Source organism: Phaseolus vulgaris, chromosome 4 (genome assembly GCF_051622355.1).
Source record: "Phaseolus vulgaris cultivar YP4 chromosome 4, ASM5162235v1, whole genome shotgun sequence".
Taxonomy (NCBI): domain Eukaryota; kingdom Viridiplantae; phylum Streptophyta; class Magnoliopsida; order Fabales; family Fabaceae; genus Phaseolus; species Phaseolus vulgaris.
The window spans coordinates 17,306,929-17,334,741 of record NC_143501.1 but is presented as its reverse complement, the minus strand read 5'-3'; the positions used below and the strand labels follow the sequence as shown (position 1 = coordinate 17,334,741).

The window sequence follows — 27,813 nt, the reverse complement described above, 5'->3', positions numbered from 1 at the left end:
TTCTTTCTCCACTCTTCCCCTTTTCTCCTTCACTTCTTTCTTTCTCACAAGAGCTTGGAACTTTTCTCTAAACACTTTTTCTCTTCTAGCATATTCTTTTTCTCTGTATATAAAATTTCTTCCTTTTTCTACAAGCTCTTTCATTTCTTCTCTAAGCTTTTTCTTTTTCACATATGAAGGTGGAACAAACTTTCTTCTCATACACATCTTCAATTCATCCCAATTACGTACTTCTGATTTTCTGCCATTTATAACATCAGTTTCCCTTTTTGTCCACCAAGACCTAGCATATTCTTGAAAACTTAGGGTAGCCATGGAAAATCTGCTAAATTCATCCAATTGATGTTTTCAAAGATTTGATCAACTTTTGTTTCCCATTCTAAATATGCTTCAACATTTTTATTTCCATCAAAGTAAGGAATGTATACTTCAGGCTCGGTAGAATAATATAAACTTTCAGGCTCAAAACGCATCCCTTCCTTTTTTTTTAGGGTTATAAATCTTTCTTCTACTATGATGATAAGTATACATAGACATATTAAGCTTTGTATTTAAAATATTTTTCACAAGAAGGAAAGTGAGTTTAGCACACAAGGTAAATTCCCAGGAAAGAGAGGTGGGTCACAATGGACACTCTTAAGTACCAAGTCTTTCCTAGCCAGAACTTATCCCAATGCACTTCACAAATCTCCTTCCAATGAAAACTTCTTCAACACAAACAAAGAGTTTTCTAAAGAAAGAAACTAAAAGAAAGTTTTTTTTAAAAACTAAGAATTTAAATTGCAAAAATTTAAACTAGACGACTCCTAATGGTGAGGCTTGTTGGCACTTGTGAACCTTCAAGATACACTCACCGTCTAAAGCGTGTATCTAATAAGAAAATTAAAGAAAACTTGTAGGAGATGGAAGAACACCAAAGGTTCTTCCAAGACACCTAAAGTAAAGATAATGGCCAAATTACAAAACAATTGAAATCACACAAAATTTTAAAAAAAAAATAATCTTCAAAGTTTTCTTCTCTTCTCTCACAAGTGTTTCTCTCCAAGCCTTTACTTGTTTGTCCTCCAAAGGTGAGTACCCCTTGCAAAGTCCTTTGCCTTCTCTTAGGATGCTACCTAGAAGTTAGCTCAATTCTCACAAGGAACAAATTCAAGGTATATTCCACTTCAAGAGGTCAATAATAAAAGCACTAAAAGCTCAATTTGAAGAGTGAAACTCAAAAGAGATTAGAGATGACAAACACAAAGATTATCCATAAAATCAAGACAAGCAAAAAATTAAAGGTTTTCAAGAAAATAGGCACTTCCAAAGAAGCACCTAAAGATTGGCACTAGAATTGGATTACAAAAAGAAAAACAAAGAATGATGAAAATTCTGAGTAGACCATGAAATCCAAAATGTTGCTGCCCAATGTAGCTTGGTCCAAAGAACTCAATTCTAGCGAGTCCCGCGCTAAGGAACCCAGTTGCCAAATTTCTCACCAAAATTTACGCTCCCTCATTATTCAACAAATTGCATTTAACTTTAAAGAATGGGTCCCACCGTGTGATTGCAAATTCCAGTAGCTGCCAATACACACTTCTAATTACTCAACACATAACTAATTTTTGTTAGTTAAAAGCACCCACAATCACGCTTTCACCAATTCAACAATTTCCAATTTGCTTTCACTGATTCTACTTTAATTTCTTCAATTAATTGCACACCTTGCTAGTACATGATTCACCTGCACCTTCGGCACACCATTTCTCATCAAATTCTTCAAATTTACGGACCCCACAATTCACTGCATCAGCTTCAATCAATTTGTAATTCACAAATTGAATTCAAATGCAGACATACTTTTTTTTTATTTAAATAAAATCTGCACCAAAATGATCAACAATTTCAAGCAATCAAATCTGAATCAGAACAGCTAGTATGAAGGACCTACGCTTGTCAATTACAATTTCAAAATTCACCAACAGCTTCACTTTTCCAATTTCACAAGCTAAACCAGAAAATTCAGCACCAAGACAGCAACTACATGGCACCAAAGTCAAAAACTATAATTTCTACTAACCACGAGGAATTCAATTTCCAATTAACCTGTGAATGCAACCAATCTTATGCATAAATTCTGCACTGAAGTAGGCAAAACTGCACCAACAATAAAGAACTGAACTGTTTTGTTTGAATTGCAACTTAATCACAAAAATCACCTCTGAATCAAATACGGAAGTTGCGAATTCAATTCCAGCTAGCACAAATCAATAACAAGTATTTACCAATACAGTTCTTGCAATTCAATCACACTCCAATGCCAATTTCAGTGTTTTATATTTTAAACAAACAGTTGGCGCGCACACTTCAATGTATCAAACTGACTCAACAATTACAAAGTATTTTCCAGAAACGCTAAATTATGAATTGGAATAACTCTCTAGAAATTGCTTCACCTCAATCAATTGAATGACTAACCTTCTCAAAATCACTTCAATTTCAGTTCCGCGTTTGAGAAGACGAAGCTGTGTGCACAATCATATAATGCAGTTTCTTCGTTCCTCTACTCTAGTCACTAGAGAACGCCGCACCAGTTCATTGATTAATCCAACACAAATCCGTTCGTTCAACGTCTCAATCACGATTCTCGATTTGTACCGAAAAGAACTTAATAGTGTTCAAATTGCTCAGGACAAAACGACGAATAAAACAAATTGCTTCAATGCTTTAACAATCCAGTACAGAAACCGATTCCAATCATAGATTTCCAAAATCGCTCCAAAAAGAAATGAAGAACCAGATGAACGCAAAAGCAGAATCACAAATCTTCGGAATCGGAAGTGAAACGGAAGAAGAACTTACATGAATAAATTCATTCTTCACTGTTTTAATTCTTCGATTTTTGATTCACCAAACCAACTCTATCGTGATTCAAACAGATTTCTCCGATCGTCTTCTCCGTTCACCGGTTTCACTGGAAAACGCCACTGCCGTTTGCTATTCTTCCGTTTCCAATACCTCCACGCGCGATTCCGATTTAGGTCATCGGAAATCACTAACCTCCGATTGGCACCGTTACTATTCTTCGATCAATCTTCGCACACCGATTCAAAATGAAGGCGAAGAAGAAAAATGAAGTACAAGATGAAGAACAATCAACACAAATCGCACCAGATATGCTATTCGTACCTCTGGATTCACTGTCCGTACCAAATATCCAATGAGATCTCCAAACAGGTTCAGATTAACATGCACAGCACTGGAATCGCTTTTTGAACCACGAAAAACTTTCGGAAAATTTTCGAGAATTTTCGAAAATGAATTTTGGAGAAGATGATAATGGAAACCTAACTTTAAAGAAAATTGCTAATGATCTAGTAGCAATTTATGAACTCAAAAATGAAAATCAAAAGCACTCAAGAGCTCTAATCTATGAAGATATTTGAAAAAAAACTTCAAAAAGTTCAACTAATGGAGTTTATGACAAATTTTGACTAAACATGACTCTAGACAAAACATATATGATTATAAAATCAAAATGACTCAATTAGATGAAAATTTCACCGAACAAATTTGAAGAAAACTCAAAAAATTCAAAAGCACACATGAACATGAACACAAGAACACCTAAAAGCACATACATGAAGGTTCAAGTAAGAACAATTAATTTGAACCGAACAAAAAGACAAAAAACACAAAATCAATCGGTAAACATTCAAGACAATCAAGAACATTATGAACAACACGGAATTTAGAAAAAAAATAGAAGAAGATCTTACAACCATAGCTCTGAATACCAAATGATGGAAAAACGATCTTCTTCTAGTAATGATCTTTGTAATTCCTTCTTTGGATGAATGATGAAGGAGATATGATGAGCGGAAGCATTAAAGAAACTCAAGAGGAGTTTCCATGGATTGAAGTGGAGTAGGAATTTGTGAGAGTGAGAGGTAAGGCCAACTCACTAGGAAAGAGTCTAGGCTAAGTCTTGAAGAAGACTAACCTAGGGAGAACTTAAGAACAAGTAGAATGGCCAAAATTAGGCAGCATTTCATTACGAATTCAAAGTTAAAGAAATACATGTATAAGAGACTCCTATTTATAGGATAAAGTCTCTCAAAAACTCTCAAATGAGAGTGTGACAAGTGTCACCACCTTATTGGTGCAAATCCTCTCCATTAAGGAGAAGACATGTGGAGACTCATGTCTTCCTTGCCTACATTTCTATTTGCACCCCTCTTTTACTATTTTACACATTACTTTGTTTTCTATTTACATCTTTCTCTACTTTGGCCCAAAATACAAGGCTCAAAACTTCCTAACTACTTTATACAATTTTTACAAGGCTAAGAAGAAGAAAAAGACTTTACAAACTCTTCATTAAAACTCGATCTTCGTCTATCTTCTTGGCCAAAAGTTTTGAGGCTGGACGGTTTCCATCATCAAGTGTCTTGATAGATCATGGCAACCAAAGGTGACAGCAATTTTTGAGTCAAAAGATTTGACATCCTTGACAACGGCTTCTTTATTTGGTAAGCTTAGAGAACATGAGTTAGAAATGAATAGACTCAATGTTCAAGAGAGTGAAGACAAGCATGTGAGAAGCATTGCCTTGAAAGTTGTTGTACCGACCAGGTAGTCGGAAGTGATGACGTGGCAGTAAGCGGTAATATAGGCGTGTTGAGCGGAACACCTGGTTGACGGAAGGGAAGTACATCGGGAAGTCTGTGTAGTCGCCAATTGTTAAGTTGGCGTTCTCCGATCTCTAGCATATCTAACCGGCGGTCACCAGGCTTGTGTCATAGTCACCGTATGTGAGCTTAGGCGACCAAGTGATCAGAGACCGCCGTAAGAGGGACATCGCCGAAAGATCAGAAAGGCTTGTTTAGGGCCTTCAAGGGGTACGAGTACGAAGGACAAGGTTATCAGATGATCATTCCCTAGCCAGAGGTCGAGGCAAGGGAACAGTTTCCCAGAACATGCATGATGTGCAAGTAATGCAGATCGTGATAGCGGCAGGTGAGACCACAAAGAAGGTATGCATGGTGACACCCCGTGCTCGCCACTTAGAAGAGATCGCGCTCCAAGGTAACTATGCACCGAGTTACTCCTTGCATGGGTAACTTAGTCGAACAGCCTGAAGAGTAGAAGTGATGCTCAAGTAGAGGACGCTCCAGATGGCGACACGTGTATAGCTGGATGCGAGCCACGTGTCCAGAGGTGTAACCGTCAGGAGAGAGAAAATGCACAGGTATATAAGGAATTCTAACGAACTTCTGAGGTACGCGCGTTTAGAACACTTCTTTACGCTTGTGAGAACATTTGAGTACGCTGAGAGAGAATATTGCACGGTTCCTTGAGTTTATAGCTTTCCTCTTAGTATTTTGGTGATTTGGTCACTGACTTGAGCGTCGGAGCGCGATCGGCCGCAGCGGCGCCACTCTGTCTTTTTCAGTTTCTTGAGGAGAATTGAGGTGTGAAGGACGGAAGCTAGCGTGGTGCAAAGCCGATCCAGAAGGAGAAACCTTCGACGTGGCAAGACTCTTACGCTCTGGTCAACTGGCAGGATCAGTTGTCAAGCACAAAAGCAAGTAAGAATCAAGTGATGAAAGTTGAGAAGAAAACCTTAGTTTGTTGTCCAAGAAGTTTAGTAGATTTTTGAAGAAAAATTGAAACAAAGAAGCCAACAAAGAAAGGTATGGCAACAAGAAAACTAGTGATTTCAATTCTAACAACTATACTTGCTTTGGTTGTGGTGAACAAGGGCACATTAAAGCAGATTGCCCAAACAAAGAAAATCAAGCCACAAGGAGAAAAAGGGAAAGTCAAGAATAGCATATATAGCTTGGGATGAGAATGAAGTCTCCTCATTAAGCTCCTCATCAAGTGAAGATGAAAAAGCAAACATATGCTTAATTGCAGAAGGAGATGATGAGTCATGTAGCTCAAGCAATGTAAGTTCATGTGCTTCCCTAAGTGCTGAAAATTATAGTAAATTGCTTGAAGCTTTTCAAGAAACTCATGAAGAAGCTAACTGATTGGTTCTCTCAAACAACCGTTTGAAAGGGCTTAACAACTGGCTTTGAAAAGAGGGTTAAGACACTTGAAGAAGAGCTGGAAAAATCAAAAAGTGATTTTGAAAAACTGGAAAAACATTGCAAAAACTGTTCTCATATGTGTGACTCTCTTGTTTGTGAAAATTGTGAAAATCTTGAAAAGAAAGTACATTATCTTGTTAGTACTGTGGATAAGCTTTCAAAAGGAAAATCCAACTTTGAGAATGTCTTGGCATCTCAAAATTGTGTTTTTGGAAGAGCTGGATTAGGTTTTAATCCACAAAACAAGCAAGATAATTTTTCAAAGAAATTTTCAAAACTGTTAGGAAAACAACCGATTGTTAAGTCGAAACAACCAGTTGTTACATGCTTTTATTGCATGAAAATAGGCCATTATGTCAGATTCTGCAAAATAAGGAAATATTTTGTTCCCAGAGGCTTTATGAAATAGATTCCCAAAGGTTGTGAAGTTTCAAATGATAAAAATAAATCAAATGAACCCACATTTGTAAGGGGATCAAACCTTGTTGCTTGAATTCATTTTTATGCAGGGAATCTAGAAGAACATGAGGCTCTGAGTCATCTGATCAAGTTCTTGGAAGGAAAAGATTAAAACTGGAACTGAATCAATGTTGTGTACTAGTCCAAGTCTTTTCAAAAGTCAAAAGAAGCTTCTTGATCACAAACAAATGACTCATTAAAGGAACTTCGTAAATGGATAAGACCTTCCTTATCTCTATCTTTCATTTTAATTACTATCTCATGTTTAAATTCTCTTTCCTTGAGTACTTACATCTGTTTTTGAACCTTTCTCAGTCAATATTTGAAAATCTCAATCTGTCAACATGTTGCAGAAAAACAACCGATTGTTTCCTCTCTGACAGCACTGTGAAAAAATTGAATTAATTTCTCTATTCTTTCTGATTGTTACAGATCTCAATTATGAAATGATCCTGAGTCAATAAAGCTGCATTGAAAGCCTAATTGTGTTCTGGAGGAAGTTACAACATGTCATAAAGGAATATATTCCATAATCTTGAAATTTCAAGAGCCTTTATGATTAGTCAAAGATCACATGTGATGACCATGTGGTTTTCTGCTTTTTCTGACGTTTTATGTGCAGGTCTTGGTCCAGTCTTTTTTTCTTGAAGACTGAAACCCACTCATATCAATTGATTACTGTACCGCCCTGGTAGTCGGGAGTAATGACGTGGCGTCGAGCTATTATATAGGCGTGTTGGACGGGACACCTGGCTGGCAGAAGGGAAGGAGGTCGGGGGGTCTACGTAGTCGCCCGTTATTAAGTTGGCGTGCTCCGATCTCCATCATACCAATACCGGCGGTCACCAAGTTGAAGATGAAGTCGCCAGATATGAATCCAGGCGACCAAGTGATTAGAGATCGCCGAAACAAGGACATCGCCGAAGATGAAGGCAGATGGACGCTTCCTAGCTAGCCAGGGGATGAGGTCGGGGGACAGCTCACTCGAGCTTACACGGTGAAGCAGGTATGGCAGATCATGAAGGCGGCCGGCGAGACCACAGGGAAGGTGTGTACGAAGGCACCCAAACTCGCCATCCAGAAGAGATCGCGCTCCAAGGCATCTATGCACTGAGTATATCATGCATAAGTAACTTAGCCAGAAGAAGAGTCAGAAGTAGCGCCCAAGTCAAGGATGCTCCAGATGAAGGCACGTGTACAGCTGGATGCGAGCCACGTGTCCAGATGTGTAACTGCCAGGAGAGAGAAAGTGCCCAGGTTTATAAGAGTTCTCAACGAACTTCTGAGGTACGCACGTTCAGATTGTCTTCTTTACGCTTGCGAGTCTTGAGTACACTGAGAGAGAACTGGTCACGGTTCCTTAGAGTTCTTGCGTAATTGGTGGTTCAGTCACTGACTTGGGCGTTGGAGTGCGATCGGCCGCAGCGGCGCCGTTTCGTCTTTTGCAGGTTCTTGAGGTGGATCGCGGTGGAGGACGGAGGCAAACACGGCGCATACGTCGATCCAAGTTTGACGAGGCAAAGCTCCAGCGTTTTGGTCAACAGGCAGGATCATCAGGCGCCCACCGTGGGGCCGTGTAAAACCTGTTCCCATCCACAGTGTGAGTTCGTGTAGGTTTCTGCAGTTTCTGTGTGGTTGTGTGCTGGTGCAACGATTGTCCGCTGTTCATCTAGGTTTTGTTCGGTGATTTCGCGTTTTCCACCGTTCGTTTGAGTTCTTGTTCGGTGAGGTGAAGTTTTCCGCTGATTGCGCGAGTTTCGTTCGGTGAGATCTGAGTTCTTTGGCTCGTTTGGATTTTTGTGGAAGAAGTGTTGGTTTTTGGTGAAGTTGCGGGTTTCTGTGGAGGTTTTCTGTGTTCTTGAGGTTTCTTTCGAAGTTTCGCAAAGTTCTGACCGATTGATCACTGAATCGATCGTCGCTGAAGAAGGTGTTGTTCATTGCTCCCTGAGATTCGTCAAGATTTCATGAGAAAAATGAGAAGCAACCGTTCAAGTCCAGTTGCGCCCGTTGCTGCTGAAGGCGCCATGACTATGGCGCAGATGGTGGAAATCATGCGTTCGCTGCAGGCGAATGTTGAAGCCTCGCACAGAGAGCAGGCGAGAATGCACGAGGACCTGGTCGCCTCTCGGGCCAGGAATGATGAGCTTAGCAGAGTGACTGAAGAGCTACGTCAAGCTCTTCAGGAGCAGCGAGGGCGTCCAGTCGCTGAAGAGGTCGCGCCGTCGACGCTGCCTCGCGTTTTTCCTATGCCTTTCGCTCAAGCGATTACCGACACGCCTATCCCTGCGAGTGTGGTACCTGTGAAGGCCGTTTTCACCGGCGTGGAGGATCCTGAAGCTCATCTCACCACGTTCCATACGCAGATGATGCTGTCAGGAGGATCAGACGCCGTGTACTGCAAGATGTTTGTGAGCACGCTCCAGGGAACGGCGCTGGAATGGTTTGTGAGCCTGCCTACAGGGCACATAACCAATTTCCATCAGTTTTCAAAGATCTTCGTCGAGCAGTACATCGTGAACAAAGCACCGCCCAGGGGGTCTTATGATTTGTTCGACATAAGGCAGTATCAGGGAGAGTCCCTCAGGGACTACCTGAATCGTTTTGGGGCGCAGATGGTCCGCTCGCCCGCCAAAGATGAAGAGATGCTGGTCTACGCATTTAAGAAGGGCGAGCTGCCGGGACCATTCTGCGAAGCATTGATCAGGGCTCACCCTGCCACGTTTGCTGAGGTCAGGCGACTCGCGGTGGCCCACATCGCCGATGAGAGTGAGGTCGCCGAGAAGAGAGGAAGCGTGGCTCCCGCTAGGCCACGCGCCCAGACCAGGATCCAGCCACAGAGGGTGCTGGAGACAGCGGCGGCGAGGAGGGATCAGAGGACTCGCCATCCTTACGATCCAAGGAAGAACAAGGGCAGGGGCCAAGGGCGCCCTCAACCAGCACGCCGGGAGTACAATCGCCCGCCAAAGCACAAGTTTGTCATGGGATTGGCGGACCTGATCGCCATTCCCAATATATCCGCTAGGTTGAAAGCGCCGGAGAAGGTGGGCGACAAGGTGTTGGGACCAAAGCCAGACGCCTGGTGTGAGTTTCACCAGGGCTTTGGCCACACCGTGGACTCGTGCTTGGCTTTAGGATACCAGCTCGACGATCTGGTCAAGAGCGGGTTCCTAAACGACTACTTGCTGGACAGAAGGACGGGGGGCGCGTCGAGCGCCCAACCAGCAGGTGGAGAGGCTCAGCAGCACGAGATGCCTACACACGGGGAAATCTACACCATTGCAGGGGGTTTCTCGGGTGGTGGATGCACCACGTCACAAAGGAAGAAGTACGCGAGGTCTGTGATGACGGTGGATATGTTTGAAGACCACTCGCCGGATGTGGACATTACGGTCACAAAGCAAGATCTTCGGGACGTTGTGCCTCATGACAACGACCCCATAGTCATCTCGCTGATCACAGCAGGAAGGAAGGTCCACAGAGTTCTGGTGGACCAAGGAAGCTCGGCAGACGTGATGTTCTGGCCGACTTTCACGCAGTTGGAGCTGCCCCTTGACCAGCTGAGGCCCTATGGAGGGTGTTTGTATGGTTTTGCTGGCGACCAGGTGGAGGTCAGGGGGTACATTGAGTTGAGGACTACGTTTACAAATGAGGCGGGTTCGAGAACAGAGAAAATCAAGTACCTTGTCGTAAATGCTCCCTCAGCATACAACATTCTGCTGGGAAGACCCACGCTCAAAAGAATAGGCGCTATACCATCGACCCGGCACATGAAGGTGAAGCTCCCGTCCATGCAAGGGGTGGTGATCACCATCAAGTCCGACCAGAAAGAAGCGAAGAAGTGCTATGAGAATAGCCTGAAGAACAAGAGGTCGGTGAGTTACGTAACAACCACCCCGCCCCCTGGTGTGAAGCCCAGGTCGACGGTAATAGAAGAGACCGCCGGAATCGACGTGGTGATGGTGGAACGCCGGTCTGGAGGAAGAAGAGGCGCGGAATCGCCCTGAGGAAGCGAGGGAGCTAGGAATCGCCAGGGCGGTGATCGCCAGAGAAACGAGACCAAAACCCGTCGAGCAGTGGCTCGAGAGAGAAATCGGGGGAAAGATCTTCAAGCTGGGAAGATCTCTAGAAGTTGAACTTCAGGACCAGATCGCCAAGGTGATAGAGCGGCATCTGGATGCGTTTGCATGGTCCGCTTCGGACATGCCCGGGATCGATCCCGACTTCTTGTGCCATCATTTGGCGATGGACAACCAGGTGAGACCAGTATGACAGAGGAGAAGGAAGTTCAATGAGGAGAGGAGGTAGGCAATCAGAGACGAAACACAGAAACTCCTCGCTGCAGGCCATATCAGGGAAGTGCAGTACCCTGATTGGCTGGCCAATGTCGTGCTGGTGAAGAAGAGCAATGGGAAATGGCGCATGTGCGTCGATTTCACCGATTTGAACAAGGCTTGCCCAAAGGATTCGTATCCTTTGCCAAGCATAGACGCCCTGGTGGATAGTGCTGCAGGGTGTAAGTTGCTGAGTTTCCTGGACGCCTTCTCGGGGTATAACCAGATCAAGATGCATCCCATGGATGAAGAGAAGACTGCCTTCATGACCGAGAGATCGTGCTATTGCTACAAGGTGATGCCTTTTGGGCTGAGGAATGCGGGGGCCACGTACCAGAGGTTGATGGATCGAGTACTTGCACCAATGCTGGGAAGGAATGTGCAAGCGTACGTGGATGACATGGTCGTGACCTCGCCGGAGAAGAGCAAGCACGTTGCGGACTTGGAGGAGTTGTTTACTACGATCGCCAAGTTTAGGTTGAAGCTGAATCCCGAGAAGTGCATCTTTGGCGTGGAGGCTGGGAAGTTCTTGGGTTTCCTCTTGACTGAGAGAGGAATAGAAGCCAACCCCGATAAGTGCGCCGCCATCTTGGCGATGAGGAGCCCGACTACCGTAAAGGAAGTACAGCAGCTTACCGGTCGGATGGCCGCCCTATCTCGTTTCGTGTCAGCTAGTGGAGAGAAGGGCCATCCGTATTTCCAGTGTTTAAGGCGGAATAACAAATTTACCTGGACGAAGGAGTGTGAAGAAGCCTTCGTCAAGCTTAAGGAGTATCTGGCGAGCCCGCCAGTTTTGTGCAAACCGCTGGTGGGAACCCCTCTCAAGTTGTATTTTGCTGTAACTGAGAGGGCGGTGAGTGCGGTGCTCGCCCAGGACCAAGATCAGGCTCAAAAGCCTATTTATTTTGTTAGTAAGGTACTGCAGGGCCCCGGAACGAGGTATCAGGCCCTGGAGAAGGCTGCACTGGCGGTAGTCTTTTCAGCGAGGAGGTTACGCCACTATTTCCATAGCTTCACGATACTGGTGATGACCGACCTGCCCATCCAGAAGGTCTTGAAGAAGCCTGACGTCGCTGGGAGGATGGTAAAATGGGCAGTGGAGCTGTCGGAATTTGATATTAAGTATGAGCCCCGAGGTCCGATCAAGGGGCAGATCTTCGCAGATTTCGTGGTCGAGCTCTCATCTGAGGCGACGCGAGTTGAGGGGGATGACTTTCGTTGGGTGCTTTCAGTGGATGGATCGTCGAACCAGCAGGGTAGCGGTGCTAGAGTCATCTTGGAGGGACCCAACAGCGTGCTGATCGAACAATCTTTGAGGTTTGCCTTCAAGGCCAGCAACAATCAAGCAGAATATGAGGCGCTGATCGCCTGTATCTTTCTGGCTAAAGAGATGGGAGCTAGGGTGCTGATGGCTAAGAGTGACTCGCTGTTAGTCACGGGACAAGTAACAGGCGAGTTCCAGGCTAAAGATCCACAAATGGCGGCTTACCTGGAGTATGTACAGGAATTGAAGAGTTCTTTTGTCTCCTTTGAAGTGGTGCATGTGCCCAGAGAGCAGAATGCCCGAGCTGACTTGCTAGCTAAGCTCGCCAGTTCAGGCAAGGGGGGTAGGCAGAGGACGGTGATTCAAGAAACTCTGAAGACGCCGAGAGCATTTGTAGCAGATCACCTGGTTCTCCAGATAAGCAAGTCGATGGAGAAAGCGGCGAGGAGTCACAGATCCCTGACTCAAGAGACCTTGAGGTCTCCAAGGATAAGAGCATGTCGGGGAGAGAAGGTGAACATGAAGCAGGTCTGCACGACCCATGAGCCAGACACCTGGGTAACACAGTACAAGCGGTGCCTGGCGGATGGCTTTCTCCCGCTGGATCCGACGGAGGCTAGGAAGATAAAGAAGAATTCTAGCAAGTTCACAGTGATTGACGGCGAGTTGTACAGGTTTGGGTTCACTCACCCACTCCTGGAATGTGTGCACGGGGAAAAATGTACAAGAATTATGGCAGAGCTCCATGAAGGGATATGCGGAAGCCACGTCGGGTGATGGAGGAGGGCCAAGCACATCTAGCCAAGGGAGCCAAAGCCCAAGCCATGAAGAGCGTCTAGACCAAGGAGAGCGTCTAGCTCCAAGGAATGAGCGTCTAGGCCGTGAAGAAGGGAAGCTACCCATGGAGCGTCTAGATGTGGAACTAGACCGTCTAGGTCCTCTCACAAGATCAATGGCTAAGCATGTACAAGCACAAGTGGATGAAGCCACGGATGGAAGAGAGAAAGCCTTGTATATGTTGCATAAAGGCCCAATAGGGGTACTTAGTAGATAGGGTAGTGTAGAAAGCACATTTGAAGGAAACATTCTAGAACCTTGCTAGGTGTGACCGGTCATGGCACATGGCCTAGGCTTTGCATTTCATTTGGTTTACATTTCATTATGTATTAGCTTAATTCCTACGTCCAAATAGCCTATAAATAGGGAGGCTATCTCATGTATTTTGCAAGTTTATTGTGAGTAAAGTTATGCTGCCCATTTGTGCTCAACTTTGCTTCTCCCTAGAATCCTAGGCTCTAAACTTCAATTCCTTCATCCTTTCCCTTGGGCTGGCCGAACCACCCAATACCCACACTTATCATGCACCTACAAGATCAACACCACTCTTAGGAGGATCTTGCTCACTCTCATTCATTGCTTCCGCCCCATACTCTACATTGATTCAAGAAGAACTTCATGAAAATGCCATCATCGGGGGTCGAGCTCTGGCCGCAAGGACTCTCCGTGCAGGTTACTATTGGCCAACAATGAGAGAAGATTGCAAGAGGTATGCGCAGTGCTGCAAACAATGCCAGCAGCACGCCGATTGGCACAAGGCGCCTCCCGAAGAGTTGAAGTCGATTTACAGCCCTTGGCCGTTTCACACATGGGGAATCGACATCCTGGGACCATTCCCGCTGGCGATCAGGCAGATGAAGTTCTTGGTGGTGGCGATTGAATATTTCACCAAGTGGATCGAAGCAGAACCAGTGGCCCAGATCACCGCACACAAGATTGAGGGCTTCGTATGGAAGAACATTGTGTGCCGGTTTGGTGTGCCCAAGCGCCTGGTGTCGGACAATGGGACTCAGTTTGCAAGTCATCTGTTGAAGAAGCTGTGCGAAGGTGATGTGATTCCACTAGCCACATAGAACAAGATTCTTGACATTCTTAGGAATCACCTTGAGCTGGAAAATATAGAGGCACTTTTCTTAGAGTTGGATCATTGTTCTAAGACAAGAACTCACCAAAAACTAGTACCAAATCCCAAACTCATTTGGATGAACCAAATATTGTCAAATTGAATCAACAAAGGGAATGAAAGCTGGAATGACCGAACAGAATTAAACAACAAATCATATGAACCGAACAGAATTAAGAACAAAACAGAACATAGTGCTGGAAAATAGAAAAACCGAAACTGAAAAACTCAAGAACACAAAGCAACATGAACGATTGAAGAAGAAGAAAGGAAGGAGAAGAGAATGCTCATGAAGATGGAAGGAGGATGGATGATCTCGCCACTAGAAGTGTGGAATGCTCCTACATGAGAGTGATGCCGCCACTTGAGGACTCCATTGATCCATCAAGATAAGACTAGAGAAGAAGGCTCCAAAAGCTCTCCAAAGGTCACTCAAAATTTGAGTAGAGTTTTCTTAGATTAATTCCAATCTGAATTTTACAAAGAGAGCACCTCTATTTATAGCCTAAGGTGCTGAAAATGAAAGCTAAAACAATTCAAAATTCCCTCCCAAATCATTCTAGAACCGGCGCCTATTCTATGCATGAGGAAGGTGTGACCCTTTCCTTCACTTTGGCACCTTCTATTCTACTTCTACACCTATCTACTAATACACCTCCCCAAAGCTCCTAACTAAAGCCTACAAGATGCTAAAACAAAAGAGGTTTCTAATGTTTCCCTCTAAGCACCTTCAACTAAAGAAATTACAAAAAGAGAAAATAAATGTCCTCTAGCTCCCAAATCTTTGAACATGCTTCTTGTAATCCTTTGAGGTGGACTTTGACCTCCATGGGCGTCCTCCATTTGTGCCTCCACCTCTTCTTGAGCTTGATGATTGGCCTCCATGTCCTCTTGAGCTTGATCTCCATCATACTCCCCGAGTTGGAGAGAATTCGACCACGAATTCTGGAGACCTACAGAAAAGGGAGTTAGATCGCTGACATTAAAAGTATGTCTACCTAAGAAAGTATCAGGCATATCTAACTCATAAGCATTGTCATTAATCCTCTTGAGGACTTGAAAAGGTCCATCCCCTCGAGGCATTAGTTTGGACTTCCTTTGAGTAGGAAAATGATCCTTTCTCAAGTGAAGTCAAACCCAATCGCCCTCATCAAACAACAATGCTTTTCTCCTTTTATTGGCAAGTTCAGCATACTTGCCAACCTTCTTCTCAATTCTCTTCTTGATGTCTTTATGCAAAGTTTTCACAAAAGAAGCCTTTTCATCTCCATCTTTGCACAAGACATCTTCAAGAAGAGGAATAGGAAGAAGATCAAGAGGTGTTAGGGGATTAAACCCATAGACCACCTCAAAAGGAGAATGGGAGGTGGTAGAATTTACTACGCGGTTATATGCAAACTCAACATGGGGTAGTAAATTCTCCCACACTCTAGGATTCCCCGAAATAAAGCATCTCAATAGTTGTCCTAAGGTTCTATTTACCACCTCGGTTGACCATCAGTTTGTGGGTGGCAAGTGGTAGAAAATAAAAGCTTAGTTCCAAGCTTGCCCCACAAGGTCTTCCAAAAGTGACTCAAGAACTTAGGATCTCTATCGGACACTATAGACCTAGGAATCCCATGCAAGCGAACCACTTCTTGGAAGAAGAGGTTTGCAATGTGGCATGCATCATCCACTTTGTGGCAAGGAATAAAGTGAGCCATCTTTGAAAAACGATCCACGACCACAAAAATGGAGTCCTTTCCCTTTGATGTCTTGGGTAAGCCTAAGATGAAATCCATAGATATATCGACCCAAGGCATTGAAGGGATAGGAAGAGGAGTATATAGACCATGGGGATGCATTTTAGACTTAGCTTTGCGGCAAGCTATGCATTTATCACACAAACTATGAACATGTTTATGCATATGAGGCCAAAAGAAATGTTCATGCAACACATCCAAAGTTTTAGCAACCCCAAAATGTCCCATTAAACCCCCCTCATGAGCTTCTCTAACAAGAGATAATCTAATAGAGCATTGGGGAACACAAAGACGTTTTCCTTTAAAAAGAAAGTCATCTTGAATAAAAAAGTCTTGTGTCCTCCTTTAAGACACTCTTGATAGATGGAAGAAAAATCAAGGTCATCATGATAAAGTTCCTTAATGTGATCAAAACCAAGATATTGAGAGGTTAAAAGATTTAGCAAGGTGTATCTTCTAGAAAGAGCATCCGCCACAATATTTATTTTGCCTTGCTTGTGTTTGATCACATAAGGAAATTGCTCAATGAATTCCACCCACTTAGCATGCCTCTTGTTAAGTTTGTTTTGGCTTTTCAAATATTTAAGAGATTCATGATCACTATGTATCACAAACTCTTTGGGAAAAAGATAGTGTTGCCAAGTAAACAAAGCCCTAACAAGTGCATATAATTCCTTATCATAGGTGGAATAGTTGAGATGACTTCCCTTCAATTTCTCACTAAAATAGGCTATGGGGTGGCCCTCTTGAAGGAGAACAGCCCCAATACCTATGCTTGAAGCATCACACTCAATCTCAAATGTCTTAGTGAAATTAGGAAGGGCCAAGATGGGAGCATTAGTCAATTTTTCTTTCAAAGTATCAAAAGCATTTTGTTGTGCTTCTCCCCAATGAAAGACCACATCCTTTTTCACTATGTCATTGAGTGGTGCGGCAATGGTACGAAAGTTTGGGACAAATCTTCTATAGAAAGAAGCAAGCCCATGAAAACTTCGGTCCTCATTCAAAGATTTCGGTGTAGGCCAATTTTGAATGGCCACCACCTTTGTTTTGTCCACATGGACCCCTTTACAACTCACAACAAACCCTAGGAATTCTATATGATCAAGAGCAAACATACATTTAGCAAGGTTAGCATACAAATGTTCCTTCTTAAGGGTTTCCAAAACTTGCCTAACATGCAACCTATGATCATTCAAAGATAAGCTATAAATGAGAATGTCATCAAGGTAAACCACAACAAACTTACCAATGAAAGGTCTAGGAACATGATGCATGAGGCGCATGAAGGTACTTGGTGCATTAGTTAAACCAAAAGGCATAACTAACCACTCATATAAACCAAAGTTGGTCTTAAAAGCCGTCTTCCATTCATCACCCGGTTTGATACGGATTTGATTGTAGCCGCTTTTAAGATCAATCTTTGAAAAGATTTTTGAACCATGTAATTCATCCAACAAATCATCTAGTCTAGGTATGGGATGCCTATACTTAATGGTTATGTTATTTATGGCCCTACAATCCGAACACATTCGCCATGTGCCATCCTTTTTTGGCACTAAGATGATAGGCATAGCACAAGGACTCATGCTATCTTGCACCCACCCTGATGGCATTTCATGTGTTCTTCTTGAATCAAAGTAGTGAAAGTGATGCGGAAGCAATGGGTGAGTGAAACAAAGCCCTCCTAGGAGTTGTGTTGTCTTTGAAGGTGCATGATGAGTATGGGTTTGAGAGGTTTGGCCAGCTCAAGGGAGAAAGGTGAAGGATTGAAGTTTATAGCCTAGATTTCTAGGAGAAGTAAAGCTAGTGCACAAAATTGGCAGCATAACAATTACTCAATTAAACTTGTGAAATACAATGAGATAGCCTTCCTATTTATAGGCTATTTGTGGACGTAACTTGTAAGCTAAATTACAAGAAAAGAAAACCAAAAATTAAATCTAAATGCTAAGCCATGTGCCAAGCAATGACCGGTCATAAAACCCTACATTCTAGAATGTTTCCTTCCAAAATGCTTCCTACACTATCCTATCTACTAAGTACCCCCAATGGGCCTTTATGCAAACATATACAAAGCCTTCTCTCTTCCATCCGTGGCCTCATTTGCTTGTGTTTGAATATGTTTGGCCATTGATCTAGTAAGGGGTCCTAGACGGTCTAGCTCCATGGATAGCCTCCCTCCTTCACGTCCTAGACGCTCACCTTCACGTCCTAGACGCTCACCGTGGTCTTGGTCTTGGTCTAGACGCTCTCCTTGGCTTGTGCCTTGGCTTCCTTGGGTAGGTGTGCTTGGCCTTCCTCCATCATCCCCTCCCCCTTGGAAAGGATTTGTCCTCAAATCCAGCTCATCACTGTCATTGGTACCTACAAATGGAGAAAGATCAATTACATTAAAAGTGTCATGTACTCCATATTCAAGAGGTAGGTCCAACTTATATGCATTGTTGTTGACTCGCTTGAGAACTTGGAAAGGTCCATCACCTCGGGGACTTAGTTTGGACTTCCTTTGATTTGGAAATCTATCTTTGCGAAGGTGAAGCATAGAAGGGAGAGCTATGTTTTCAAATTTTGGAGCTCTATCCCTTATTTTTGAAAATAAATCATGGAGGCTTGTCACTTTTCTTAAGAAGAGTTTATCCACTTCCATGAAGATTGAATCACAACCTTTTGTTGTCCTAGGGAGTTTTAATATGAAATTTATATCTTCCCAAGGATCATTTGCAAAAGGTGAAGGAGTATAAAGTTCATGAGACATTGCCTTGGGTGTAGTTTGAAAACAAGAATTGTACCTAAGGTAATGTCTTTGAACTTATTTTCTCATGGGGGACAAAAGTTTTCCTTTTAAAAGCTCTAGAGTTTTATCAACTCTAATTTGTCCCATGAGTTCTCCTTCATGAAGACTCTTTCTCTTATGTGTAAGGATAGTCTCATTGTGACAACCATTGTTTATAAGGATTTGTACACTTTGCAATGGTTCTCTCAATAAGACATGACAAGTTTCTTTAGGCCCTACTTCACATAAAAATTTGTTTTTGTAAATGCTTATAAAAAACTTGACATTCACTTGGTGATATCCTAGCACATATGAGAAATAATCTATTTCATTTTTATCTATGCAAGCTTCTTTTAAAGACTCTTCTTTTTCACTTAGGCTTGCAAGTGTTCCTTTACAAAAGGTAAGGCTTTGAGGTTGTTCAGCAAGACACATATTTTCAAAGGTATTTTTAAATCTTTGGTCTTGTTGAATGACCTTGTGGGAAGGAACACTCTTCTCCCACGCCTTTTGTTTTTCAAGGGTCTTCTCATGCTTTTCTTTTTCTTTTTTTTCTTTAGCTTCACTTTCGACTTCCCCTCTCTTCTTTTGTATTTTTCTTTCCTTTCTTTCTTTATGGGAAGCAAACAATTTTTCTACCCTCATTTCCCAATCTAGGCAAGCTTCTATATTTTCGTTTCCATGGAAGTGGGGTTGTTCTACCCTAACCTCTCTTGGGTTTTCTTGTTCTTTTCTATCTCTTCTAGGGGGTGCTTGATAATAATCATTTACTCTAATGCTTCCCTCCCCAAAAGAATCATGATCTTTAGAGATATATGCATGAGAAGGTAATTTTTTTAGAATGTGAGACTTCTCATCCTTTGCTTTAGTCAAAACATTAAGTTTAGTCTCACTCTCCAATTGTCTATATGCAATTGATTGCACAGTTTGTGAAACTTCTTTCAAAAGATTTTTTAAAGATTTTAATTCACTTCCAATAGACTTTGTAGAATGAGAAGAAGAAGACATGGCTAAAGCTTTGTGTATACAAGTATTTTACCTTGAGAAAACTTAGGAAAGTCAAAGAAGGTAGTTTTCCAGGTAAGGGAGGTGAGTCACAAAGGACTACTTAAATACCAAGCCTTTGCCTTAGCCAAAAACTATCCCCCAATGTCTTCACACAAAGCTTTCTCTTAGTAAACTACTTAGAACACAATTAAGTTGAGAAATCAATTTTTTTTTTTTCAATGCAAGAAAACAATGTATGCTAACTAATTAACAAGGCTAGTCGGTTTAGCACAAAATTTAAACAAAATTAAACATGCAAAGCGTTTCTACTAAAGCAATAGAATAGCAAATTCAAACAAGTAACAATTACTAAACAAGAATGCTATACTATTCGGCCCTAGGTGAGGCTTCTTGGACACTTAGAGCCCTTGAAGACACACTCACCGTCTAAAACGTAATTAAAAGGTAATTAACAATAAACCAAGTTGCAAAGGAAATAAGAGAACTCCCTTTGTTGATCCTTTTTTTTTTTTGGTTAGTGCACTTCCTTGTTGTTCTTTGCTTGTTGATCTTCCAAGTGTTTGTAGTGTTTTTCAAGAATGCTTGTTTCGGCTTTGGCCTTGTCTTCTCCTTAGAATGATGGTCTTTAATTCTCCAATTTCCAGAACCTAGCAAAGGGCTAAACCTTAACCAAATCAAGTTCCCATTCACATAAGCACCAAAGAAGAATAAATTCCAGCACCCAAATTAGAGGTCAAAGAACAAAAGCAAGAAACAAATTTAATTGAATAAAACAGTACCACCAAAAGGATTTATATGATGACAACTAGAAAGAGAGTCAAGAAATTAAAGCAAACAAATAAAGGTACTCAATTAAAGGTTGGCACACAAAAGAATTCCTAAAGAAAAGCACTAGATTAGATGACCAAATAAAAAAACAGCACCACTGGAAAATGTTGTGGGCCAGAAAACGTGTTTGTTCCCCGATTTATGCTGATCTGTATTTTTGGAATTTGGCTCTGAAATTTGTTATGCAAGATATTCAGGATCTTATCTAAAATCTGGCTTTGGAATCACTCAAAAATCATGCACCATTTTTTTTTAATAAATTTTGCAATTTTGGTGTTCGGTTAGGCCAGCTGGAGCGCCTCAGATTTGCACTCTGATCTTAAAAGATTTATCATTTTTTTTCTGTTGCTTCTTTTGACCTAATTCTTTTTTTGTCCTTTCTATAACACTTTAAACTTGCATTTTCCAGAGAATCAAAATTTTCCTATGGGTGGAAATATTTTTCTGGGTTAAAACAGCCAAAACAGAGAAGGTGAAAACAGGGGAATCTGAAAACTGGAACAAAAACAGCAAGATACCAAAGTTTAGACACAATGGAAATTTGTGAAATAGAATTGTGTAGAATCTAAACACAATATGAACTCAAACTAAAAATTAAAAAGGCACCAAAGGAGCAAAGAACAGCAGATTCAAGCAATTAAAGAGACCCAAAATCAAGAAACAATCAAGCCAAATAAAAGGACTACTATGAATTGTTGACAATATGGATGAACATGACTTGACAAAACATGTATAGATTCAGAAAATTAAAGACTCAAAGCATAATATGAACCAAAATAATGAAAGCAATAAAGACTCAAAGCATAAAAGAAAAATAGCAACACAAAGGTGTATGGAATCCTATCACAAATTGCACAAGAACTTGTTCAAGATCAAATGAACAAGAGTGCTTCGGTTGGATCTTCCACAAAGCACACCAAGAACAAATTAAAATGTAAAAAACAGCAAGACAAGTAAGGAAAGTAAATGACAATATGAAATAAAGAAGAACTAAAATTTAAAAGACAAGGAGCTACTCATCTTGAAGAACCAAAGCTCATGATACCAAATGATGGCATTTCATGTGTTCTTGAATCAAAGTAGTGAAAGTGATGCGGAAGCAATGGGTGAGTGAAACAAAGCCCTCCTAGGAGTTGTGTTGGCTTTGAAGGTGCATGATGAGTATGGGTTTGAGAGGTTTGGCCAGCTCAAGGGAGAAAGGTGAAGGATTGAAGTTTATAGCCTAGATTTCTAGGAGAAGTAAAGCTAGTGCACAAAATTGGCAGCATAACAATTACTCAATTAAACTTGTGAAATACAATGAGATAGCCTTCCTATTTATAGGCTATTTGTGGACGTAACTTGTAAGCTAAATTACAAGAAAAGAAAACCAAAAATTAAATCTAAATGCTAAGCCATGTGCCAAGCAATGACCGGTCATAAAACCCTACATTCTAGAATGTTTCCTTCCAAAATGCTTCCTACACTATCCTATCTACTAAGTACCCCCAATGGGCCTTTATGCAAACATATACAAAGCCTTCTCTCTTCCATCCGTGGCCTCATTTGCTTGTGTTTGAATATGTTTGGCCATTGATCTAGTAAGGGGTCCTAGACGGTCTAGCTCCATGGATAGCCTCCCTCCTTCACGTCCTAGACGCTCACCTTCACGTCCTAGACGCTCACTTTCACGTCCTAGACGCTCACCGTGGTCTTGGTCTTGGTCTAGACGCTCTCCTTGGCTTGTGCCTTGGCTTCCTTGGGTAGGTGTGCTTGGCCTTCCTCCATCATCCCCTCCCCCTTGGAAAGGATTTGTCCTCAAATCCAGCTCATCACTGTCATTGGTACCTACAAATGGAGAAAGATCAATTACATTAAAAGTGTCATGTACTCCATATTCAAGAGGTAGGTCCAACTTATATGCATTGTTGTTGACTCGCTTGAGAACTTGGAAAGGTCCATCACCTCGGGGACTTAGTTTGGACTTCCTTTGATTTGGAAATCTATCTTTGCGAAGGTGAAGCATAGAAGGGAGAGCTATGTTTTCAAATTTTGGAGCTCTATCCCTTATTTTTGAAAATAAATCATGGAGGCTTGTCACTTTTCTTAAGAAGAGTTTATCCACTTCCATGAAGATTGAATCACAACCTTTTGTTGTCCTAGGGAGTTTTAATATGAAATTTATATCTTCCCAAGGATCATTTGCAAAAGGTGAAGGAGTATAAAGTTCATGAGACATTGCCTTGGGTGTAGTTTGAAAACAAGAATTGTACCTAAGGTAATGTCTTTGAACTTATTTTCTCATGGGGGACAAAAGTTTTCCTTTTAAAAGCTCTAGAGTTTTATCAACTCTAATTTGTCCCATGAGTTCTCCTTCATGAAGACTCTTTCTCTTATGTGTAAGGATAGTCTCATTGTGACAACCATTGTTTATAAGGATTTGTACACTTTGCAATGGTTCTCTCAATAAGACATGACAAGTTTCTTTAGGCCCTACTTCACATAAAAATTTGTTTTTGTAAATGCTTATAAAAAACTTGACATTCACTTGGTGATATCCTAGCACATATGAGAAATAATCTATTTCATTTTTATCTATGCAAGCTTCTTTTAAAGACTCTTCTTTTTCACTTAGGCTTGCAAGTGTTCCTTTACAAAAGGTAAGGCTTTGAGGTTGTTCAGCAAGACACATATTTTCAAAGGTATTTTTAAATCTTTGGTCTTGTTGAATGACCTTGTGGGAAGGAACACTCTTCTCCCACGCCTTTTGTTTTTCAAGGGTCTTCTCATGCTTTTCTTTTTCTTTTTTTTCTTTAGCTTCACTTTCGACTTCCCCTCTCTTCTTTTGTATTTTTCTTTCCTTTCTTTCTTTATGGGAAGCAAACAATTTTTCTACCCTCATTTCCCAATCTAGGCAAGCTTCTATATTTTCGTTTCCATGGAAGTGGGGTTGTTCTACCCTAACCTCTCTTGGGTTTTCTTGTTCTTTTCTATCTCTTCTAGGGGGTGCTTGATAATAATCATTTACTCTAATGCTTCCCTCCCCAAAAGAATCATGATCTTTAGAGATATATGCATGAGAAGGTAATTTTTTTAGAATGTGAGACTTCTCATCCTTTGCTTTAGTCAAAACATTAAGTTTAGTCTCACTCTCCAATTGTCTATATGCAATTGATTGCACAGTTTGTGAAACTTCTTTCAAAAGATTTTTTAAAGATTTTAATTCACTTCCAATAGACTTTGTAGAATGAGAAGAAGAAGACATGGCTAAAGCTTTGTGTATACAAGTATTTTACCTTGAGAAAACTTAGGAAAGTCAAAGAAGGTAGTTTTCCAGGTAAGGGAGGTGAGTCACAAAGGACTACTTAAATACCAAGCCTTTGCCTTAGCCAAAAACTATCCCCCAATGTCTTCACACAAAGCTTTCTCTTAGTAAACTACTTAGAACACAATTAAGTTGAGAAATCAATTTTTTTTTTTTCAATGCAAGAAAACAATGTATGCTAACTAATTAACAAGGCTAGTCGGTTTAGCACAAAATTTAAACAAAATTAAACATGCAAAGCGTTTCTACTAAAGCAATAGAATAGCAAATTCAAACAAGTAACAATTACTAAACAAGAATGCTATACTATTCGGCCCTAGGTGAGGCTTCTTGGACACTTAGAGCCCTTGAAGACACACTCACCGTCTAAAACGTAATTAAAAGGTAATTAACAATAAACCAAGTTGCAAAGGAAATAAGAGAACTCCCTTTGTTGATCCTTTTTTTTTTTTGGTTAGTGCACTTCCTTGTTGTTCTTTGCTTGTTGATCTTCCAAGTGTTTGTAGTGTTTTTCAAGAATGCTTGTTTCGGCTTTGGCCTTGTCTTCTCCTTAGAATGATGGTCTTTAATTCTCCAATTTCCAGAACCTAGCAAAGGGCTAAACCTTAACCAAATCAAGTTCCCATTCACATAAGCACCAAAGAAGAATAAATTCCAGCACCCAAATTAGAGGTCAAAGAACAAAAGCAAGAAACAAATTTAATTGAATAAAACAGTACCACCAAAAGGATTTATATGATGACAACTAGAAAGAGAGTCAAGAAATTAAAGCAAACAAATAAAGGTACTCAATTAAAGGTTGGCACACAAAAGAATTCCTAAAGAAAAGCACTAGATTAGATGACCAAATAAAAAAACAGCACCACTGGAAAATGTTGTGGGCCAGAAAACGTGTTTGTTCCCCGATTTATGCTGATCTGTATTTTTGGAATTTGGCTCTGAAATTTGTTATGCAAGATATTCAGGATCTTATCTAAAATCTGGCTTTGGAATCACTCAAAAATCATGCACCATTTTTTTTTAATAAATTTTGCAATTTTGGTGTTCGGTTAGGCCAGCTGGAGCGCCTCAGATTTGCACTCTGATCTTAAAAGATTTATCATTTTTTTTCTGTTGCTTCTTTTGACCTAATTCTTTTTTTGTCCTTTCTATAACACTTTAAACTTGCATTTTCCAGAGAATCAAAATTTTCCTATGGGTGGAAATATTTTTCTGGGTTAAAACAGCCAAAACAGAGAAGGTGAAAACAGGGGAATCTGAAAACTGGAACAAAAACAGCAAGATACCAAAGTTTAGACACAATGGAAATTTGTGAAATAGAATTGTGTAGAATCTAAACACAATATGAACTCAAACTAAAAATTAAAAAGGCACCAAAGGAGCAAAGAACAGCAGATTCAAGCAATTAAAGAGACCCAAAATCAAGAAACAATCAAGCCAAATAAAAGGACTACTATGAATTGTTGACAATATGGATGAACATGACTTGACAAAACATGTATAGATTCAGAAAATTAAAGACTCAAAGCATAATATGAACCAAAATAATGAAAGCAATAAAGACTCAAAGCATAAAAGAAAAATAGCAACACAAAGGTGTATGGAATCCTATCACAAATTGCACAAGAACTTGTTCAAGATCAAATGAACAAGAGTGCTTCGGTTGGATCTTCCACAAAGCACACCAAGAACAAATTAAAATGTAAAAAACAGCAAGACAAGTAAGGAAAGTAAATGACAATATGAAATAAAGAAGAACTAAAATTTAAAAGACAAGGAGCTACTCATCTTGAAGAACCAAAGCTCATGATACCAAATGATGGCATTTCATGTGTTCTTGAATCAAAGTAGTGAAAGTGATGCGGAAGCAATGGGTGAGTGAAACAAAGCCCTCCTAGGAGTTGTGTTGGCTTTGAAGGTGCATGATGAGTATGGGTTTGAGAGGTTTGGCCAGCTCAAGGGAGAAAGGTGAAGGATTGAAGTTTATAGCCTAGATTTCTAGGAGAAGTAAAGCTAGTGCACAAAATTGGCAGCATAACAATACTCAATTAAACTTGTGAAATACAATGAGATAGCCTTCCTATTTATAGGCTATTTGTGGACGTAACTTGTAAGCTAAATTACAAGAAAAGAAAACCAAAAATTAAATCTAAATGCTAAGCCATGTGCCAAGCAATGACCGGTCATAAAACCCTACATTCTAGAATGTTTCCTTCCAAAATGCTTCCTACACTATCCTATTTACTAAGTACCCCCAATGGGCCTTTATGCAAACATATACAAAGCCTTCTCTCTTCCATCCGTGGCCTCATTTGCTTGTGTTTGAATATGTTTGGCCATTGATCTTGTAAGGGTCCTAGACGGTCTAGCTCCATGGATAGCCTCCCTCCTTCACGTCCTAGACGCTCACCTTCACGTCCTAGACGCTCACTTTCACGTCCTAGACGCTCACCGTGGTCTTGGTCTTGGTCTAGACGCTCTCCTTGGCTTGTGCCTTGGCTTCCTTGGGTAGGTGTGCTTGGCCTTCCTCCATCACACCCTTTCTCAATCAAAGCCTCAAATTGTTGGCGAATTTCCTTGGTTTCACTTGGATTGGTCCTATATGCTGGACGATTTGGTAAAGAAGAGCCCGGTATCAAATCAATTTGGTGCTCAATCCCTCTCAAAGGTGGAAGTCCATTTGGAGGATCTTGAAACACATATTTGAACTATTCTACCAAATTTTCCAAGCAATGAGGACTATCAACAAGTGATTCTACTCTAAGAGTTCTAGGGATGGCTAAGAAAAGAGGATGATGAGCCACTATTTCCCTTTCAATGTCACGCCTAGACACAAGGAGTGTAGGCTTAGAACTCTTATCTTTTTTATCCTTTTTATCTTTTTCACTCTCCCTCTTTTTCTTCATGATAACTTGGTCCTCATGGACTTCTCTTGGAGAGAGAGATTTTAAAGTAACCTTGTGACCATGGAATTCAAAAGATAGTTTGTTGGTAAAGCCATCATGTAAAACTTTTCTATCAAATTGCCAAGGCCTTCCCAAAAGAACATGAGTGGCTTCCATGGGCACAACATCACATAATACCTCATCTTTGTATTTTCCAATGGAGAAATGGATGAGGACTTGTTTATTAACAATTATTTCTCCTACTTCACTAAGCCATTGTAATTTGTAGGGCTTTGTATGAGAGATAGTAGGCAATCCAAGCTTATCTACTACTCTTGTACTAGCCACATTTGCACAACTACCCCCATCCACTATCAAGGAACAAATGTTGTTTTGAATAAGACATCTTGTATGGAAAATATTTTCCCTTTGACTTTCATCAAAAGGTTGTGAAACTTGTCCAAGAAGTCTTCTCACAACTAACAAGTCCCCTTCAAGTGGACATTCGCTTTCTTCCTCACTAGATGCATGAGAATGCAATGAATGCTTTGGAGAATTCGAATCATGCTCACTAACTACAATGCCCTCATGCATGTACATACTTCGTTTGGAAGGACAATTTGAAGCAATATGACCATAACCCATACATTTAAAGCATTTAGTGTTAGATGTTCTAGTGGGAGACTTAGGTCTAGAAGTAGATGGCTTAGATTCCTTGGGTTTGAAAGAAGAATCTTTGGAAGGATGTTTAAAAAAAGAAGTTTTGTTTCTCCAAGACTTGTAGTATCCATCATTGGAAGCATTTTTAAAAGAGTTTTTCTTAGCAAGTTGGGCTTCCACCTTCATTGCAAGATGAACTAAAGAACCCAATGATGAATACTCTTGTAACTCAACAATGTCTTGAATATCCTTCCTAAGACCACTCACAAACCTAGCAACCATGGCTTCTTCACTTTCTTCTAATTCAATTTTAAGCACAAGCGTCTCAAGTTCCTTATAATATTCATCCACATTTAGCGTGCCTTGTTGAAACCGTTGGAGTCTCAACATGAGGTCTTTCCTAAAATGTGGGGGCACAAACCTAGCGCGCATATGATCCTTTAAAGAGTTCCAAGAGTCCACGGGAGGACCCTTGTGATAGATAATGTCCTTTACAATTCCATGCCACCATTTCAT

The 27,813-nt window shown here is 41.1% G+C and overlaps 1 pseudogene; it reads right to left on the bottom strand.

Moving 5' to 3' along the window:
* Positions 1–1,895: 1,895 nt before the first annotated feature.
* On the bottom strand, positions 1,896–27,813 carry LOC150027945 (uncharacterized; annotated as a pseudogene).